Genomic DNA, 20,879 nt, shown 5'->3' on the forward strand with positions numbered 1-20,879 from the left:
GCCTTTTCTTACAGAGAAACCAGAGAAGCATTCGTCCCTCATCTAAAGGGCATGAAACTTTCAGCTTCCAAATGCAGCCTAGCCTCTTCACTTTTCTCTTTGCATCTAGCGCTCTCTGAGGTATCACAAGAGTTTCCAGAAGAAGCAGGATAGTCATTCAAAAAAGCTCATGGGAGGACTCTATAGGATTCCTTCTCTATTGGTTGTGGTGTGGGCATAGAGACAGGGAAGGATGTTCCTGGGACTCAATAACAGGACTTCTTAAGAAATGTACAGAAGTAGAGTATGGAGTAGTGATGGCAAGTCTGGTCATGGGATACAGAATACTGGACACCTTTTTCTAAACTGCCAACTTTCCAAATCCTGATAATGTTATTCTCTGGTCGGGAGAATTGTTAATTATAGATAAAATTGATATGTCAGTCTGAAGACCTGAGGTCAGTTCTTGAACCCATGTAAATCTGAGTGAAAAAAGCAATACCAAAATATCATCTGAAAATCTGAAAATAGACACATATTTATTTATCTAAAAATAAATAACCAGGCACATAATCTCTCTCTCTCTCTCTCTCTCTCTCTCTCTCTCTCTCTCTCTCTCTCTCGCACACACACACACACACACACACACACACACACACACACACACACACAAACACACACACACAGGCACACACCATATGCCAAAGACCAACAAACACATAAATGTGAAGCGTACACACACATGCATGAATACATGAATACTCACACCTACAAGTATTTCCTCACACCCATAAAGAACTCATATACATACATACAAATATATATTATATATACATATATATTTTTTCACATTTCCCACAAATGGAGACACCTCCTATGTGTGTGGGTAAACACATGTATATACACATACTTCAAAAGGTTTCTTTATAATGGCAAGACCAAGTTTTCTACTCTGTACTCCTTTGCTAGAGGAACTGCCATTGTCCCTGGGAAACCAGGCCTCAGTATCACTTCATGGTAACCACTGGGTCTATGGCTTCCTCCTTTTCATAATGTGTGAAATCACAACAACTGTCTGATCATGTTCTCACTTTCATAATTCTCTGGATGAGAAAACTGAGTCTCCTAGAATGCCACCTGTTCAACCAATGTGGTAACCAGTGCTTCTGCCTGCTACTGCTATCAAGCAGCCCTTGTCAGAGATGGAAATAGATGCATGGAGTTCCCACAAGGTAGACAGGGCCAGTCACTCTTAGCATCTTTTAGCTTCTGACTGCTACAGTGATAATTTGCAATTTCTAGAAATTCAATACTCCAAATAGCCAACTCTGACCTAAACAGAACATCAGTGTTGCCTTCTTTGAAAGCTTAATGAGGATGAGTCAGGAGAATCATGAGAATCTGTGACTAGCTTGCCTTATTTAGATATACTACCTTAAAAAGAAAAGAAAAGCATGACTCAGTGTTTATGAAGTAAAACATCAATACTCCTCACAGCTCCTCACTTCTAATACCACCTCCTATGCTAATAGGAAAATGTCAGCAGCAGCAGGAAGCAGAAAGAGCTCCATGCTCACTTGTGCTATGGAAAGCACTTGAGTGGTTCTTTGCACTTGTTGATGGAGACATTCCAGCACCTCAGGAGGCATCTCCCCTTTTCTCTAGAGGTGGATTTGTTTTACTCATGGTCTCTGGATGTAATCCAAACAGGCTAAAAGTCATGGCACATTACTGCCTCTCTTCCCAAGTACCAGGAGGTAAGGTGTGAGCTAGCATACTGAGAAAGCTTTTGCTTTTTGTCTTCCTGATTGCCCTGGGCCCCAGTGAAAAAGAGGGAGAAGATATTAGCCACCCTTTTCCTAAAAATTCATGAAGTCCAAGACTTTTATTCTCCCCATCAGCTCTGAATTTCCTCATCCCATGTGCCTTTGGGCACTGTTTCAATTCTACATTTACCTCAGCCAGAAAACATATCTGCCTAGACAAATTTCACCAGTAAGATGAAACTCCTAGGTAATAAACAAATAGGAAGATTGACAATATTTCCTGTCTCCCATTTTCTTCCTTATGTCCCCTAATTGAAGCCTCAATGTCTACCTGGAAAATTCCCTCTGTGCCCACAAAATGAGTGCCATTGTTCTCTGTCTGATACAAATCAGGGAGAGCTGATGGCTGAGGAGATAGTTAATATGCACTTGGCTAAAACTGTCCATGTTCCTCACTTTCTTGTTGCTTGGTGTTTTTAGTCACCTTAAGCTTCCATTAGAACTCCAAAATTTTCACTTCTCTTCTCTGTAGTTTGTCTCTGCTAGTTCCCCAGTGCTGGGGGACCTGCATCAAGAATGGCAAACTTAGTGAGACTCATGATCAGGTATAAGTTTCAAATGTTCTGTGTTTATGGATTTCCATTTTTCTGGAGTATTTAGAAGATTTTATGGGTGTGAGTGCTTGGTCTGCATGTTGTTATGTGTATTTCTGGTGACAACTGAGGTCACCATAGTAAGTTAGATCCCCTAGAACTAGAGTACAGAACTTTGTAAGCCACAGTGTAGGTGCTGAGATCAAATATGATCCAAGGATTGAGTGTGATTCTCTTTAGCACGGAACCTTCTCTTGAGGCCCATGCACTGTCTTTAAAGTAAGTGGTTCTCTGGAGAGCACTGTAGATCAGAATGCTTTCTTTCCTTCTGGTCTTTTGAAACAGGAGCGAGTACAAGAGATGACCTGGTTGCTCAGCCTAGACTTTTACCAATAAAATATTTCCTCTTAAAATTCTGTTGGCCTCTAAAATGTTGGGCTGGGGTTTTGGGACTGTCTGTCTCCAGCTGTGATATTGAAAAATATATCCCTTCTCTTCACTTATATCAGACAGGCAAGCAGGAACAATGAGCACAACACACTAGGGAAGTATAGAACAAGAGAATTGGAGGGAAAGAGGGTTTCTGTTTTAAGTCAGGGGTGGAATGGGATGGAGGGTTACAGAGAGGATTACTATAGGTTCACTTCCTATCATCATCTAGTCCAAGACACCTAAGGGTAAGAGACATCTAGTGTTAAAAAACTGTGCACTGCAGTGATGGAATGATCATCAGTATGGTTTTCATGTATGATCCATTTGCTAAGTGTAGACTTGTGGAAATGGATGAAAGCTCATTATTCCCAGGAAGCAATGGCTAGAGAGACCTGGCTGCACTTGAGGATCCAGCAGAAATCATTCTCTACCCATTATATTCTCTCCTGTCATTTAGCTTCACAAATGTCTAAGCAACCTTGGAATAACTAGCTCAGTTCATAAACAAAAGTTGAGTATTGCTTCCAGCTTCACACCATCTTAGTCAAGGACCAAGGACAAGTCAACAGGTTAATTGAGGAGTCTGTAATTGCTAGGCAACTTAACCATTAGGTTGTACGTCTGTCTAAGCCTCTGAAAAAGCTTCAATAACTAAGCTGAAGACCATGAATCTTAAGAAAATAGATTAGAGGTGACACCTAACTGAACACCTCATGTTGATTCCACTAGCCATGGGTTATCACAGAATCATTTTGTCCAAGATATTTACTATGTATTTTTCATTATGGGATCTTAAGCTTCCATCCCCAAACAGGCAAGTACTATTTTTCTTGGTTATATAAGAAGTAGATGTTAAGTAAGACCCTACTGTTGAATATACCACAGTTTCAGCTTGGCACATAGAAAAATCAATCTGAAACTGATCAGCAAACTTCCTCCCTGCTGCTTAGCTTTGTCTGTGCAGGGTGCTATGCATAGTGCTTGGAGAAAATAATCATCAGCGTTCTGACCAGCAGTGGATTTTATATGCCATAATGCTGACCAGCTCAGAAGGATAGGCCTACAGATGCAATCATGGCACTATTGCTATAACAGGAACCAACACTTTCTGGTTGAGTTTTTGGCTATTTAACAAAAGGGTATTCATATCTGGTGCTCTAAATCTAGTCCTAAACCCACACACTGGTATACAACAGAGCATGCAGAACTATACTACTATCATTTTGGACATGTAAAACTTATTCCTAAAAGTGTTTATGTATATTGACTAGTGGTATTTTCTCTGTTAAACAAGGAAACTCCTTTTGCTTGGTCATTTGTTAAAACATAGGTTTAATTAGCTTTTCAAGAGTTGAGAACAACTGCTGAGTGTTTGATCCTAAGTGAGACACTTATACCACACACACACACACACACACACACACACACACACACACACACACACAGAGAAATTCTCACTGATGAAGGTATGTGGGATTTGATTCACTGTGAATCTGTGACAGTCACCATGATGTTCTAGATGATGACATGGGTGTGGTGCTGCAATTGGAGAAAAGGAAATGTGCTTAAGGCATAGAAAACTTCCATTTTGAAGCAATATATCTTTTTATATTGTACCAAAGGAGAGTCTCACGTGACCTAGGCTAGACCATACAACCTAGGTAGCACAGGAGGATCTTGAACTTATCCTGCTGCTATTAGCTCCCCAGTGCTGTTTTGTAGGCAAACAGCACTATGGCAGATTCCAGATATGCTGGGTAGGGGATTGAATCTGGAGCCTAATGCTTGAAACAGGAGCACTCTCCCACCTGAACCATGTCACCAGCCTCTAATATAAGAAGCTCACTGTAGGGTAATACTTCTCAGCCTAGAAGTGAGATTGGAGTGTTGGTGGCAGCTATGTCAAAAGGTCTGGGACCCAGCACTCCTACTGAGTTCTCCTCATGGTCAGAGTCAGTGTCATACCAAGCATCTTGGCTCATATTTCCAGAGTCACGTGTGAAATATTCCCTTGTTAAAAGGAAACATTAAGTCCAGTGCTGATTTGGAGTTGTGATGTCAATCAGATGGTAAAGATAACCTGATAGTTTGTAAGGGGATTCTCAAACATGGCATTCAATCTGACAGAATGTTGCTATGTACTTTCAGATAGCATCAAATTAGAGATCCTCCTGTTTTAGTTATAGGAGGAGTCCTAGTGCTGTAATTGCAAGTATGTTTCACCGTGGCTAGCTTTGGAAAGAGCCTTACTGCTAGGAACATATGGATTAGTACATTCGGCATTGTGTGTGTGTGTGTGTGTGTGTGTGTGTGTGTGTGTGTGTGTGTGTGTGTAATCCCTAAACCCTTTAGGGATTTAAATCCTTTAAATATCCTAAGGCCTAAACATTATTATATTGCAAGATAGAGCTATGTATTTTTAAACAGCTCTGTTAGAGACTTCTTCCTCACATTCAACGCAAAAAACCATTATCTGCTTTTGATGCAGGAGACTGCCCAGAAGGGGCTGGAGAAGTGTTGCAGTGTGCTACAGTGCATAACAGCATCACTGCTCTTACAGGAAAGCAGGCACTGCACAAGCACCTGACTCCATATCTAAGACGTTGGACTACCTCTTCTAACCATAACAGGTACTGAACCCAATTACACAAACGCACAGAGACACAGGATGAGAGTGAAACGGTATCTGTTTTAGGCAAATGGAGGCAACTGGAAAATATCATCCTGTGTGAGGTAATCCAATCACAGAAAAACACACATGGTATGCACTCATTGATAAGTGGCTATTAGCCCAAATGCTTGAATTACACTAGATGCACAGAACACATGAAACTCAAGGATGACCAAAATGCTAATGCTTCACTCTTTCTTTAAAAGGGGAACAAGAATACATTTGGCAGGGAATAGAGAGGCAAAGATTAAAACAGAGGCAGAAGGAACACCCATTCAGAGCCTACCCCACATGTGGCCCATACATATACAGCCACCCAATTAGACAAGATGGATGAGGCAAAGAAGTGCAGACCGACAGGAGCCAGATGTAGATCTCTCCTGAGAGACATAGCCAGAATACAGCAAATACATAGGTGAATGCCAGCATCAAACCACTGAACTGAGAATGGGACCCCCGTTGAAGGAATCAGAGAAAGGACTGGAAGAGCTTGAAGGGGTTCGAGACCCCATATGAACAACAATGCCAACCAATCAGAGCTTCCAGGGACTAAGCCACTACCCAAAGACTATACATGGACTGACCCTGGGCTCCAACCTCATAGGTAGCAATGAATAGCCTAGTAAGAGCACCAGTGGAAGGAGAAGCCCTTGGTCCTGCTAAGACTGAACCCCCAGTGAACGTGATTGTTGGGGGGAGGGTAGTAATGGGGGAAGGATGGGGAGGGGAACACCCATTTAGAAGGGGAGAGAGAAGGGTTAGGGGGATGTTGGCCGGGAAACCGGGAAAGGGAATAACAATCAAAATGTAAATAAGAAATACTCAAGTTAATAAAGAAAAAAAGAAAAAAAAGAAATAAAAATAGTGAAAAATATATGTTTTACAAAAAGAAAGCTGAAATTTCATTAGGTCTTATTTTATTGTTATGATCAGGAGAATAATGCAAACTAATATAAATATACATACACATTTATTATGATACATAAAAAACACATGTGCATGTAGATAGAGGGACCGAGAGAAAGTGATCTGGGGGGGGGCAGAGAGAGTGACAAAGGAAGACCATTTGGAATTAGTATTCTGATCCAAGATCTTACACTTTTTTGGATCTCTGTGGCTGTATCTCTTGTTCTTATATATTTTATGGGGCAAATTCTGTTCCTTTCTCTGTGTTGCCACAGAACAGTAAAGTGCTGGAATGTCACAGATCTGGGGCAAATCTGACACACTGAGAAACAATCATACTAAGTGTGTAAGCATAGAACACAACCTAGTAAAAGAAATCACCTCCTTTGGCAGGTGAGAACTGTACTTCTTTCCAAGAATTCCAGAATGGAATTCTGCAAAATTCCAGAATGAAATATGATTAATCTACCTATCTTGAAGAGGTGCTTTCTTTTCATTCATATTGCTGACTCAAACCATGTAACTGGCATTAATGAACAAAGTAACATGGGATAAGCCTTGAATAAGGTAATGCATTCCATACTTTTGTCTGTTACTTCTTTTCCTCATGTTACTGGGGACAGAATCCAGGGCCTCAAACATGCTGTGCTCATCCTCTGACACTGAAGTACACCCCAGTCGTATACCCTTTATCCTCTCTAGAGCTCTGGAGAATGTTAGTATTCTCAGATATCAGGGTAAAGATTAAATAATCAGGTTTCCAACATGAGAAAACTTATTTCTACTGCCCCTTGGTTACTGGATAACAAGTAATTATGGACTTTCTGGAAGGTGAATGATGAGGCTGAACTTCCAAGCAGGTCAGAAAAATGATAAACTCTATGAGCACTGTGTCCTGAATGAGAAATTGGCCTTGATTTCTTGTACAAAGACACATATGCAAAAGAGGGATGAATCATGTTTGTGAGAATTTAACCCCCTCTATGACAACAAGATATTTCTTTTAATCTCCTAGGTGTCATTCTGAAGATTCCAGTTCTGAAATGGAGAAAAAGCAGTCTAAGTTAAGCAGATCTACCCACAAATCTCCTCCTTTTTTCATTTCACCTTTCTCTCCCTCTTTCTTTCTCATCCATTTTCCTTTCCTTTTTTCTCCTGTCCTGTCTTTGACCTATCCCCAACTTTCTCTTCCCCTCTGTCTTCTCCCATATCCTCCCATCTCTCCTCATCTCTGCATCTTCCTCCTTCTAGAACCTGTGGACCTCCTCCTGTCCCAATTTATCACTGTCATATTTGTCCTCCTCCTAGACCTTGTCCTCCTTTTCCTAGTCTTGACTGTCCTTCTGTTCCTTCTCATTCTTCATTTATTTTCTTTCTTTATTTCCTTTCTATCATCTTTTCTTCCTTCCTTCCTTCCTTTTTTTCTTCCTTTCTTTCATTCTCTTCTCTTTGCCTTTTTCTGCTCCTCCTTCTCCTTCTTTACCTCCTCCTTCTCTTGCCCCTGTATTCATACATCTCTTTTTTTCTGTTTTACTCTCTCTGGATCCCTTTCTTGCACAATGACTTATTGGACAGAGGAACTCACAGCAGAAATGAGTAGGAACAAGAATCATGTTTGTTTCTTACATTCAGAACAAACAGAAGAATAAGGACCAAAATGCTAAAACTAGAGTCTTCTGTTCACTATAGGGCATCATCCTGAGTGTACCAATTTATTACAAAACAAGCAAGATGATTCATTGCATTCCTAGCACCACCTCTGGTGAGTATTCAGAATAACATGACATTGGGAATAAAAAATGATAATACTCATACCCAGTGTTTGGGGTGGAATTTCTTCAATCTCTGGCTCTTGAGGTAATTTCTTGAGAGGTTGTCTTATAACACCGGCAGTGGTATAATATCGTGCAGAGCAGCTGGTGATCAATATGCACCTTACAGGAGGCTTTTCTAGCAATCACTTAAGACATTCTGTGCACAGATCATTTTCAAGTAGTTTTGAGCCCGAAAGTATTTTACCTTCCAGACATGAATTTCACCCACTGACTGTTCATATTTAGGGGCTTACACCACTGTGATGGATTCAGGTAGCATCTTCTCATATCCAAAATGGGTGTGTAAGTCTACACATGATGAGAAGGCTGCCTGGGTAGGATGGATCTATGAAGACAAAAAAAGCCATGAGTTCCAAGTGAGCACAGCCAGGCATGCCTGATCCACCAAGGAAGGCAAGGTCAAGGAGCTTCAACCACTGGCCCCTACCATGATGTTTAAAATCATCCATGTGTATTGGTGCTTATTTTCTGTGTTATCTCATATATGTGAACCCAGACACAAAGGACCAAATATTGATTGGTTATAGTATATTGTTGAGTTACACAATGTAGTAAGAATTTATGCAATTGAACTGAAAATTATCAATTCACAGAAGACTGAATCACACATTAGCACTTCCCAAATTCTGAGTACAAGTATACATGATCTCTCAAAATTTAGGAAAAATAAAACACTTTATTGTGTCTTATACCTGTGACATTCCAAGAGAAACTCTTGATTTTGTTAGCTTCAGTCCTTGAAAAAGACAATTATTCAAAAGACTCTCTAGACAAGTTACTGTGTTTCCTTGAAAATCAACAGAAGTAGGCTGGGTATGTGCAGACACTTGAATACTTTACATGTAGGAGCTCTTTGGTTATGCACAAACAAAGTACTTCTCCATAAACACAAATGTAGGCCATTAGAAAGAACTGTCTTGCCTTATTTAAAATAGTTTGATTTATACAATCTTTAGGTATACTGTCTCTATCCCATGATCTCATACATCCTGGCAAGCTTAGATTAGCCATGCAGACTCACACAGAACTGGAAATTTAAAGAGTTACTTTGATAAAACGTAAAATTACAAAAGCTGTAAAAGAATGCTCCTTTGCCTCCCTCTGGCACTATTGACTGTATGTGTTCAAAGATGTTGATCAGGAATGGACTGACTTTATACAGTGCAAGATTTGGATAAGATGTTTCTAAGACAAGCCCACTATCAAGGAGGTCCGTTTGCTTACATGAATACAGCCCAATGTAAGAAACTTCAGTTATTCTCATATGAAGAGGAGGTTTTTCTCATTGTGAGCATAACAGAAATCTGGGCCTCCTTTCTAGAGAGGAATGATGATGTTAATAACATGATACTCTTCTCCAATTTGCCAGGAGAAAACAACATATTATTATTCCCTGAAGGTCTTCGTACCCCTATTCTCTCACAACACAAGCGATGCCCCAATCCAGCCCAATATATGACTCTTATATTTTTCCTTTCCCTCAGGGTTTCACCTTGGGGGATCTTCTGTTTTCCTTGGAACTCTGTAAAGAACAAATGTTGAGATAAACCTTAGATGTCCATTTTGGGTCATCCTGGGCCTAGGCTCTTCCCTGCAGCAGTAAGCAGGTCTGTTCAGGGGTCCTGTTGTGTTTAAATAATTTACATTCCAAATTCCAGGGTAGGTACTAAGACCAGGACCCAAAAGTAATTGAATCATCCTTTTCCTTGTAGAATTGGTCAACAGGCCTGTCTCCATGTCTCATGCTTATTTGTCTGCCTCTGTGCCTTCTTTTCATTCAAGATAATGTCTCTGTCTGTGAGGCTGGTTTGAATTTGCAGGAAACTTCCAGCCTTAGTTTGCCAATGACTGGAATTCCTAGCACTAGCCACTATTAGGACAAAAATGTTTAATGATAGCCTTGAAACAAATTGTTCAATTCAAAGGATTCAGAAAAGCAACCAAGTACAATATGTTCAAAATCAAGGTGGCCAGGCCTTGTCACCCAAGGTTCCTTCTGGAGGTGATATGTATGGACTCAGCCCCTGGATAAGTTCCATGAGATTCACAGGAAGCCAAGGAGGAATGAACAGCCTCAAACACGAAGGTGTTTTTATATCTTCAACAGGGTTCTGCTAAGACTTCACATGCCTAGATTCCTTCCTTGGTGTTCTTTGCTCTGTTGAGGAATTTCTCACATAAACCCTGAAGAAGAACCACCTGACTCAGGACTCCAGATCTGAACTGCAATGGAAAAGAGGGAAAATGAGGTGACAGGGCCTGGCGTCCCTGGGCAGAACACAGCCTGGCAGCCTGGGAGTGAAATGCACAGTCATTGGGATTCTCTTCATGAATCCCCTCCTCATGATGGAACCATAAAATAGGCAGGAATTTTCTTATTCTTTCTGCAGGCTCTTGCTACAGATGACTGAGGTCTGGGACCACAGACTTTACTCTTAATTGCAGCGGGTGGAGAATATTTCTGCATGTACCTGTGAATTTTGTTTTCTGTCTTGTATTTCTCTTTGTTTTTTGTAAAGAAATTTTTCTGTGGATGCCTAGACTCGTTGGATAAAGTCCTCTCTCAACTTAGGTGTGCAAACTTCAGCCACCTGAAAGCTCAAAAGTCATAGCAAAGCAAATTTTCTGCTGTGTCTCTCCCGGCACAGACATGTCTCTTTGGTTCTTAGTTCACATCTCCAGGTCCATTGGCCTCTGGTCTCTGAGGTTTGGGCTTACGTTTTCTTTTGTCCTCATGATTACTGCCTTACTCCTAGACTTACACAAATCGCTTCCATGGTCTGTGACTTCCAGACATATATTGAGCCAGGATACTAGGATTTTACCTCATCTACTTTGAACAAAGTCTGTCGTTGGAATGTTCAGTCATATGGTATACTTTACCAAGAGTTGTGGGGCCATGAGAAAACTTATCAATTATTAAGAATTTGCATACAGCATAGAAACATACACAGCCTTATCTCAAGGCCAGAATACCACACACTGTGCACAGTCGTGTAGTGTTGTAGTGTAAGGGAAACACCCCAAAATTTCAGCATGCACATACAGAACTTTCTTTAAAATTGACTCATAGACATATTCAGAAATATTATTCCATCCACTCAAGTTGACAAGACAGTCAGGGCTGTAGACTTGTAAGTGAATTCATGGAAGCAGAAGACTGAGGACATGGCTGTAGATGCAGCATCCTCTGTGGGGCTCAGTGTTCCAGACTTCAGACTCCTGTCCAGCACCTCTGCCTTACCTTACTGGTGAGCTTCAGTCTCTCTCCTGTGTGGCTCACCCAGATGGAAAGGAACCACGTCTACAGAAGGATTTCGAAGTCCCGGACCTGTAGTGACTCACCTGGCCTTTCCACCGTGTCAATTTCCATAGCCATGTTAGCAGATGATATACTTGGGGCTGCTTCATCACAGTCTTTCTTTCATGGACACACCTCTGATTGGCTTAAGATTCTTGTTTCTACGGAAGGTATCAATAAGCCCACCTCCCTATTTTTGTTCTCTTCAGAAAAACACAGTTGTATTTTTCTGAGATGAACAAAGTGTAGTTGTGTTCATATTTGTGATCTCAGCATAGGGTCTGTATGCCTGGTGTGGTGGAAAATACCTTCTACCCTCTTATTCAGTTCCTGTATAACTGTCTTAAGTAAAGCTAGGTCTCAGTCTTCTCAGTACCCCACTGTGTGTGTGTGTGTGTGTGTGTGTGTGTGTGTGTGTGTGTGTGTGTGTGTGTAGTGAAAGTGCATGTATGTACAAGCGAATGTGGAACTATTCATTGAATCACACACTCAAGCTTCTGTCATTTTATATTTTAATAGTGATTGGGGAAAAATATACCACAATTTCTGAAGTCATGGTATGTCTGGTTTTATAAATATGTTTAGAGTAAAATAATTCAGAATTTTTCAGGCAGAAAATAAACCATATCTAACCAAATAAAGACCAACTGGAGGCAAGCTTAGATGTGGCAACATATATTTTATGAACACAACATGACAGAAATGTTTAAATGAGTCATCTCTGTAAAACAGTAGAAAGGATATCTACAGATCATGTAAATGGTTTGGGGATAGTTAATACCGTTCACCATCCAGGTGCCAGCATTAGCCGAGCATGCTCGAGTGCAGTGCACATTGAGTTCCGGCATCCTCTAATGTCCTAAGAGTCCTCCGTCATGCAGCTGGAGTAAATAGCACACACGCATGGGACAGACAAGGGCTTCTGAGAGCATTTCACTCAGCAGTCACTCCACCTAAGGCCAACATTTCCAGGTTTTTAAGAAATTGAGCAACTTTTCAGTTTAGAATGGAATGACATAAGGAGCATATGATATACAACAGTAAGAAAAACAAGATGTTATCATTTTATATATTTGTCATGAGTCTCTCTAAGAAAATGTTGTAAGGTAGAAGTGCAGTGTGCAGCTAAAAGCATTATTATCTGTTCCCGCTCCTCCACCTGACTTCTAGACCTGTAGTCACTTTACTTCTTTCTTCTCACTTTTATCATTTGTTTCTTTAACATGTAAGATTTTGGGTAAAATACAAACTGGCAAACTTTAGCACAAAAATAGTCCTTCTGAGCTATATTAACTGTTTGTCAGCATCCAGTGACATTGCAAATTATTGTGATGATTACTCTTACCAGCAGTAGATGCTACGTGACCAACAATAGCATTTAAATTTATCAATATATAAGTGAATTTGTTAATTCAGAAGATAAATTTTGAACTCTGTTATATATTACCAGTCTATAATAAGTTTATAATAATCATCCAACACTCTATATCTGTATCACTTGAACACATATAAGTCAACACAGAAACACACACACACACACACACACACACACACACACACATGAGGTGCTGAGAAGACTGAGATCTAGCCTTACTTAAGACAGCTATACGGAAACTGAGTAAGAGGGTAGAAGGTGTTTTCCACCACACCTGAGGTACAGACCCTGTGCTTAGATGTCAGATCTGAAGACAACTACACTTTGTTCATCTCTGTACTGACAAAACTTTTCTTCCAAGATTTGAAGTATTGACTTCATTAGAATAACTAAACTTTAGTGCCCTAGAGATGGCACAGCAGTTGGGAACAGGTACTGACATCTTGCAGAGGAACTGAGTTTGATCTCAGCAACTGGGTGGTGCCTGCCAGTTGGTAACTCCAGCCCCAGGGAAAACTGACTCCTCTGTCTTCCCTCGGGGGCTGCACTCACCTGCACATTCCCACATACACACAACCATAGCTTTATATGGACTAATTCGATAAGAAATAATTTAAAAGAAAAGAATTAAGTTTGACGGTACTGTAAATGCAGTTGTTAACACAATTTTCATCATTCTAGTCAAACTTCTCTTAATAGCTGAATGTGAGGAGCATGCTCCAGAAAGGACTGACCTATTACACAAGTGTCTCCACTGAGCTTGCGAAAAGCAAGCCTAGGATTGGCTCTGGGCAAAATGTCAGTTTCAAAATTGTTATCCAGTTAGTAAATCCTCAAACGTTTCATTCACATCTCTTCTCTTGGTCTCAATGCTGCTTTCACTCCCATGCCCAGGGTTATGTTAGTGTATTAGCCTTTCAGGATGGTCTTTAAAATCTTGTTCTTTTAGAGGAAGTATTGAAAGAATTGGAGGAGCTTGCAACCCCATGAAAACAACAATGCCAACAAACCAGAGCTTCCAGGGACTAAACCACTACTGAAAATCTATACATGAACTGACCCAGGGCTTCAACTGCGTATGTAGCAGAGGATGGCCTTGTTGAGGGCACCAGTGGAAGGGGAAGCCCTTGGTCCTGCCAAGGTTGGACTGCCAGTGCAGGGGAATATGGGGGGCAGTAAGGGGGATCGATGGGGGGAATATTCATATGGGGGAGGGATAGGGAATGGGGTCTTATGGACAGGAAACTGGGAAAGGAAACAACATTTAAAATGTAAGTAAAGAAATATATCTAATAAAAAATGAAATAAAATAAAATAAAAAGTATCAAATGAAAAGATCTTGTTCCTGTCTTTGCCTCTGACTCTTTGTGCAAATGTTACTTCTGCCTAGAATGTTTCTTTTCTTCACACAAACCAAAGTATTTCCCACCTCTATGTATGCATATTATCTCCTGAATGCCTTTCCAGATATATCAAAAAGTTTTATACTTTTTCATAGTTTGCAATTAAAATTTGTACTGATACATGAAAGAAATGAATGATTTACATATAACACACATATTCTTGTTATTTAAAATAGCTGTTAATAATGTTGTTACATTATAATTTATGCTGTACACTTTAAACCACAGTTTATTCGATAATATTGGAATGATCAAGCTCTCTGGATTTTAAAGCATGAAATCCAAGGTACTGTTTTCCTTACAAATACAATTCTTCTCATCTGAAGGATCCAGACAAACCGTCTGCAGAAAGAACACAACTCTGAAGGAGTCAGTGACCTATTAAATATGATAGAAAAACCAATTACTAAATTCAATTTGTTTTACATTTCTGGGTGTGTTCCTTCCCTTTCTCTCATCTGGACACAATTCTAAGCCTCACCTTACACCTTACCTATGTTTGCGGTTTAGCTAACATTTTCTCTCCCTGTGTCTTAGTATGATAATGCAACCTTTACTCACAAACACGAGTCTACTTTTCTCATTTAAGTGCCATGTTTAACATTTCAGAGTCCGCACAGACCTATTACTGTGAAACAAAGGGAAAGAACAATGGAACGGTAATAAAAACATCTAATATGCTTTATTGGAAGTAGTTGGAAGTGAGATCAGGGCAAAAATCTGCTGTATCAGCTACTGAAGACCAGACTCTTAATTGCATTCTGTCATCCTGAGTGAGGTAACCCAATCACAAAAGAACACACATGGTATGCACTCACTGATAAGTGGTTATTAGCCCAAAAAGACCAGAATCCTTAAGATACAATCCACAAACCACATGAAGCTCAAGTAGTTGAGAAACCAAAGAGTGGATGTTTCAGTCCTTCTTAGAAGGGAGAACAAAATATTCACTGGAGGAAATACAGAGACAAAGTGTGGAGCAGAGACTGAGGGAAAAGTCATCAAGAGATGGCCCCACCCGGTGATCCATCCCATATACTGTTACCAAACCCAAGGAATATTGTGAATGCCAAGAAGTGCATGCTGACAGGAGTCTGTCTCCTGAGAGGCTCTGCCAGAGCCTGAGAAATACAGAATCAGATGCTCTCAACCAATCATTGGACTGAAAATGGGGCCTCCAATGAGAAGGAGTGAGAAAAAGGACTGAAGGGGTTGAAGGGTTTTTTAACTCCATAGAAAGAATAATAATATCAACCAACTGGTCCCCTCAGAGCTCTCAGAGACTAAATCACCAACCAAAGAGTCATGGATCCTTCCATGTGTTCTCTTCTTCCTCCTCCTCCTCCTCCTCTTCTTCTTCCTCCTCCTCCTCTTCCTCTTCCTCCTCCTTCTCCTCCTCCTCTTCCTCCCCTTCCTCCTTCTCTTCCTCCTCTTCCTCCTCCTCCTCCTCCTGCCGCTACTGCTGCCACTGCTCCTGCTTCCTGTTCTTCCTTCTCCTCCTTCTTTGTTCTTGGTAGCTTTTATGACCTTAAGTTTTTTTTTTTAAGTTTTATTTATTTTATTAATATCAACATACTGTAGCTATCTTAAGATGCACCAGAAGGGGGCATCAGATCCCATTACAGATGGTTGTGAGTTACCCTGTGCTTGTTGGGAATTGAACTCAGGACGTCTGGAAGTGCAGTCAGGGCTCTTAACCGCTGAGCCATCTCTCTAGCCCAAAATTATTTTAAAACAATTTAATTTTTGTTTTGTTTTGTTCTGGGTATTTTGTTGTTTTGAGACAGTTCTCACTATGTAACAAGCCCAGAGCTAGCTGTGTAGACTGGTCTGGCTTTGAACCTCTTGTCTTTGTTTCACTACTGCTGGCATTAAAGGTGATCATCACCAGGCCAAGCTGTATTTTATTTTTTAATGTATATAGGTGTTTAAAATGTATGTCTGTGCACTGCATGCCTGCCTGGTGCCCTGGGAGGCCAGAAGCAGCACTTGGATCCCTGGGACCTGGAGTTACAGATGACTGTGAGCTTCCTTGCAGATGCTGGGAATTGATCTTAGGTCCCCTGCAAGGACAGCAAATGCTCTGAGCCATCACTCCAGCCCCACTGAGTCTAGAATTTTAAAACCAACCAAACAAGTCCACATGCTTCACAGGAAGAGCCCCAAACACAGCAGCAACAGCAGCAACAACAAAAAGCTACATTAACTTTCACTAATGCCTAGTTGTGTGCCAGGAGAGCAGGATATGTGGATATGTCGGTGTGTGTGTGTGTGTGTGTGTGTGTGTGTGTGTGTGTGTGTGTGTGTGTGTGTTTTCTTGAAGAGTTCTGAAGTCTGAGTCTGCCTTCTCTCTGCCCACAGGTACTGGGTGGGCCCAATTATCATCTGGAGCCTGGGCATCCTACTCTATGACTTCCTCCTCTTCCCCAGGCCCAAGAGTGTTTCTGAGAGACTGTCTATCCTCAAGGGAGCCAGACCCAGTGATTCCAATGGACAGCCGGAAGGTACGGGGGAACCTGTCGAACTGAAGACTCAGACCCTGTAAAAGCTACAGTCAGAGAGAGAAGCAGAAGGCCACTGGGTTTCAGGGAGCACCAAGTCAGCCCTTGGATGAAGAAAGAGACTGTGGGGGAGGGGCATGTGCTTCTTTATTTTTTAACTTACGTTTTTCACTTTTTTCTTTTGTTGTGTGAAATCTTTCAAGTTGCATTCACGACTGGTTGGTGCAAACTTCCCTTCCACCCTTCTCCAGCTACCTTCGCTGCCTGTGCACAACTGTTCATGTGAATGTGGGTGCGTGTGGCTGTGTCTGAATTTGCGGGCACAGAAGCGAGGGAAGGGGAACGAGGTGTCACCATGTATGTCCAACCCCAGTTTGGTGAGCCCAGGGAATCCAAGACCTGAAGTTTCTGGCCTTTACCTTACTTCCAGTCAAGTATATGATATGCATCTTGATATTTTAGGGATCACAGGAGGGGAGGGGGAGGATCACTCCTCTCAGGGAGCAGACAGAAAGGAGGGGGTAAGGCATTCCAGGGGTTGGGAGTTTTGGTGGGAGAGGAATCCAAGATTTTATTTCCAGATAACTACTACTAAGTTTTGAGGGAGTTGATGGGAGACTATAGCATACTGATCTCAGGGATTCTTGTCCCAGAGATTGGGATGGACGCTCTGAGAAAAGGAACCACAGGGCTTGAGTTGTTCTGTAAAGCCTGCCTACATCCACCTTGGACCAGGGACCTTCCAACAGAAATAGGAGTTAGGCAAACATAGAGTCTATAAAAACGAAATAATTTAAAAGACCCTGCCTAGTAGCCCTGGACAAAAGGTACTGAAGCTCAGAATTGTTCTCTGAGGCTAAAACAGGAGATCTTGTGTCTGAAGCAAATTTACAGGAGTTGAGGGGGCAGACGCGAGATTTACTTAGAGCAAACTGGACTTTGCAAATGGTGTCTCTGTATGTTCATCACTAGTTCCAGAGTCTTTTATTTTTGTATGTCTTTTAACTTTTCTCCCTGCTATCCTTTCGGCTAACTCTCTCTTGTACTCCCCACACTTGACTTGAAGGGGAAGAATGTCTGTAAATTCTCCATTAATTCGACCTTACTTTTTATTATAATTCAATAGAAAACCCCTAGCGTTTTGGTTCTTACTTTAGCGCAGATGCCCAACTCACAGGAAAGATCCTTTAGGGTTTCCCTTCTTATCCAATCTTCCCTCTCCTCTTCTCTTGAGTCTAGTGACTCTGCCCGGATCACCCCATCCAGCTTGCCCTGCCCTGCTCTCCAGGCCCTGCTTGCCTGGCTCCTTACCCTCCCATGTAGGCACAGACTGTTCACTCCCAGCAAAGTGGCAAGGAAGTCTTTGAACCCGCCCCTCATGGCCACTTGCCCTATGAAGCTTCAGAAGACTCATGGAGAGAGGGTGAGTGTGTTGGAAGGATCCAGGTTCTACACGGAAGTCCCTGATGTGGCTGGGCAGTGATGGGGCAAGCAGCAGAGCAGAGAGTGGCCACTGTCCAGCCAGACAATTGAAGGGCAGGGGCCGACCCTAAGTTTTCAAGGAAGCTTACAGAGTTTAAATTTCAATCTTGTAATTCTGAAACTTATCTATTTTTCCAGCAACCTGAGAACAAGCTCATACCATACTAAAATGATATTTTTAATAAAATAGACATATATAACTGATGATTTGAAAATGTTTATAAAGAATTAACACATTACAAGCATGTGGTATCAGAATGACATTATATGCCTGATCCCTTCAATGGGCACTTTCTACACAGTTTAGGGAGTCCATTGATTGTTCTTACACTGATGCAAAGTCAATCAGGACGATGATTCTGAATCCGAAAACAAGTGAACTATTTTATACCTTAAATCAGCCATTCTCTGAACTCTGCTTCCTGTTACAGTAGCAGCCAAACCAAACAGTAGGTAAGGTTGGAATAGGATAATCAATTTCACTAAATTTTTTATTATTCAGAAATTTCTTTTCAAATTATATTAACTTTCCCATGTCATTGCTTGAATGTTATCTGCAGTAAATATAGCAACAAAAGACATCATCACAAATATATATATATATATATACATATATATGTATATGTGTGTGTGTATACAGTTCTCCTGAAACTTACAGTAAAAGCTAGTAAAAATTATACAGTGAAGAAAGTGAAATTTGGAGACTAAACTCTTTGATGTTTCAACAGTTTAGATATAGTGTGCTTTTTCTCCAGTGGTGATGATGATTATTTTGATGCTGAAGATAAATTGTAAAATACCAATTTTTCATCTTTATTGTTTATTTTATTTTTTTACATTTCAAATGTTATCCTCCTTCCCAGTTTTCCCTCTATGAGCCACCTGTCCCATTCAATTCCCCTTCCTCTATGAGGGTGCTCTTCCACCCGCTCTCCCACTCCTGCCTCAGCACCCTAGCGTTCCACTATCATGTCTGCAGATGGGATAGATTCCTAGGTGGGGCAGTCTCTGGATGGCCTTTCCCTCGGTTTCTCCTGCACATTGTCCCTGCATTTCCTTTTGACATGAGAAATTCTGGATTAATACTTTTGAGGTGGGTGGATGGCCCCATCCCTCAACCAGGGGCTTATCCACTAGATTTTGTCTCTACAGGTTCTCTCTCCCCTTTGCTGGGCACTTCAGCTCATGTCCTACCTGTTGGGTCCAGGGACCCTCTTGGGTCCCTGGCATCTGGGACTTTCTAGTGGTTACTCTCAGTTCCCCCTCTCCGTCTACTACACACCTACTTTCAATTTCCTGACCCCAAATACCAAGATATTAACGTATTAGCTGTAGGATCTTAATATCTATGTGCTTCAGATTAAAACTACTCAGATACAAAGTTAAGACATAAACATTTCTAGAAGATTATGTTTCATGAAGAATTGCAGATGAACAGGTTTATGGAGAACTGAGTTGTACTAGCGAAGTTTCTCTTACAGCACATAATTTGTCCAATGAGTCTCTCTCCAAAGTACCATTAAGAAAGTTCTGTGAGATCTTTGATTCCAAATAAGTTTCTGCCTCTTTCTTTGTCCATAGCCAATTATCTGCTGATAACTCTGTGCTAATGAGATGCAATAAGTAGGACTTGAGTTTGGTCTCCTCTCCCTCTTTCCAGCTCTTAGAACAATTTGGAAAATAATATATAATTATTAAATGGCTTGACTTACCTAACTATGCAGAGGCATATAGCATTTATCAGAATATTTTGGTCAGTGTCCCGGCTCTCTGGTGCAGCTGGTCATTAATTGTCTTCAGCCTCTTAGCATTCTTTGGAGTAAAGACCATGTGTCCTTCTGGAGATCCTGTGCTGTCTGTAATTACCTATAACCCAGTTATTTCCCTAAGAACTCTAAGCTTGATCTTGCCCAGGCTTTTGTCACTCCCAGAATCTGGCCTGTTAGAATACCAACTCCAAAACTATCAGCCATGGAACCTCTCCATTTTTGTCCTCTTGTTACTTAAAAACAAACGAACAGATAGACAAACAAATTTGCTCATGTAAACATATTTTTGTGTTGTGTCACTTTTCAAATCATTCTCCCTTCTGGCTACTACTCAGTTCTCGATCATGCATAGTAAATATCCAGCAGTAGGATGTATTCATGATCAAGTGGGCTCAGTGTGTCGATTTCCCATGCTTCAGAAAGTATTCATATTTCACTCTCCCCACTGCAATCTGTTCTCCATATACTCTGTACCAGTGCCTGCTGTGGATACTCTAGTTATCTCAATGCACCAGTTATTAATTTCTACAATTTACCAAAGCAGAGTCAGTGTTTCCTGTTTTGTTCCAATAAAGAAGAGGAGCCTTAGGATTCTCTTTGTTTTGTTGTTTTTTCTAGCAAAACATAGTTACAGTCCTGGCAATTGGAATAAGCTACTGTTCATCTTGGATCTTGAATCTCCACAGCAGCTTGCACTCAATCAAACCAGAGCTTTAGTGCGTACCTGCCTCAGACCACTTCGCTAGAGAGCTTCTCATTTTTATCATTTCAGTAAGTCTAACAACGTGGATAGAAGTCCTGCTTTTGAGAACTGTGGAGTGGTTTTACTTAAGGACACATGACCTTAGAGACTGATTGTATCCAAG

Source organism: Rattus norvegicus, chromosome 1 (assembly GCF_036323735.1).
Source record: "Rattus norvegicus strain BN/NHsdMcwi chromosome 1, GRCr8, whole genome shotgun sequence".
Classification (NCBI taxonomy): domain Eukaryota; kingdom Metazoa; phylum Chordata; class Mammalia; order Rodentia; family Muridae; genus Rattus; species Rattus norvegicus.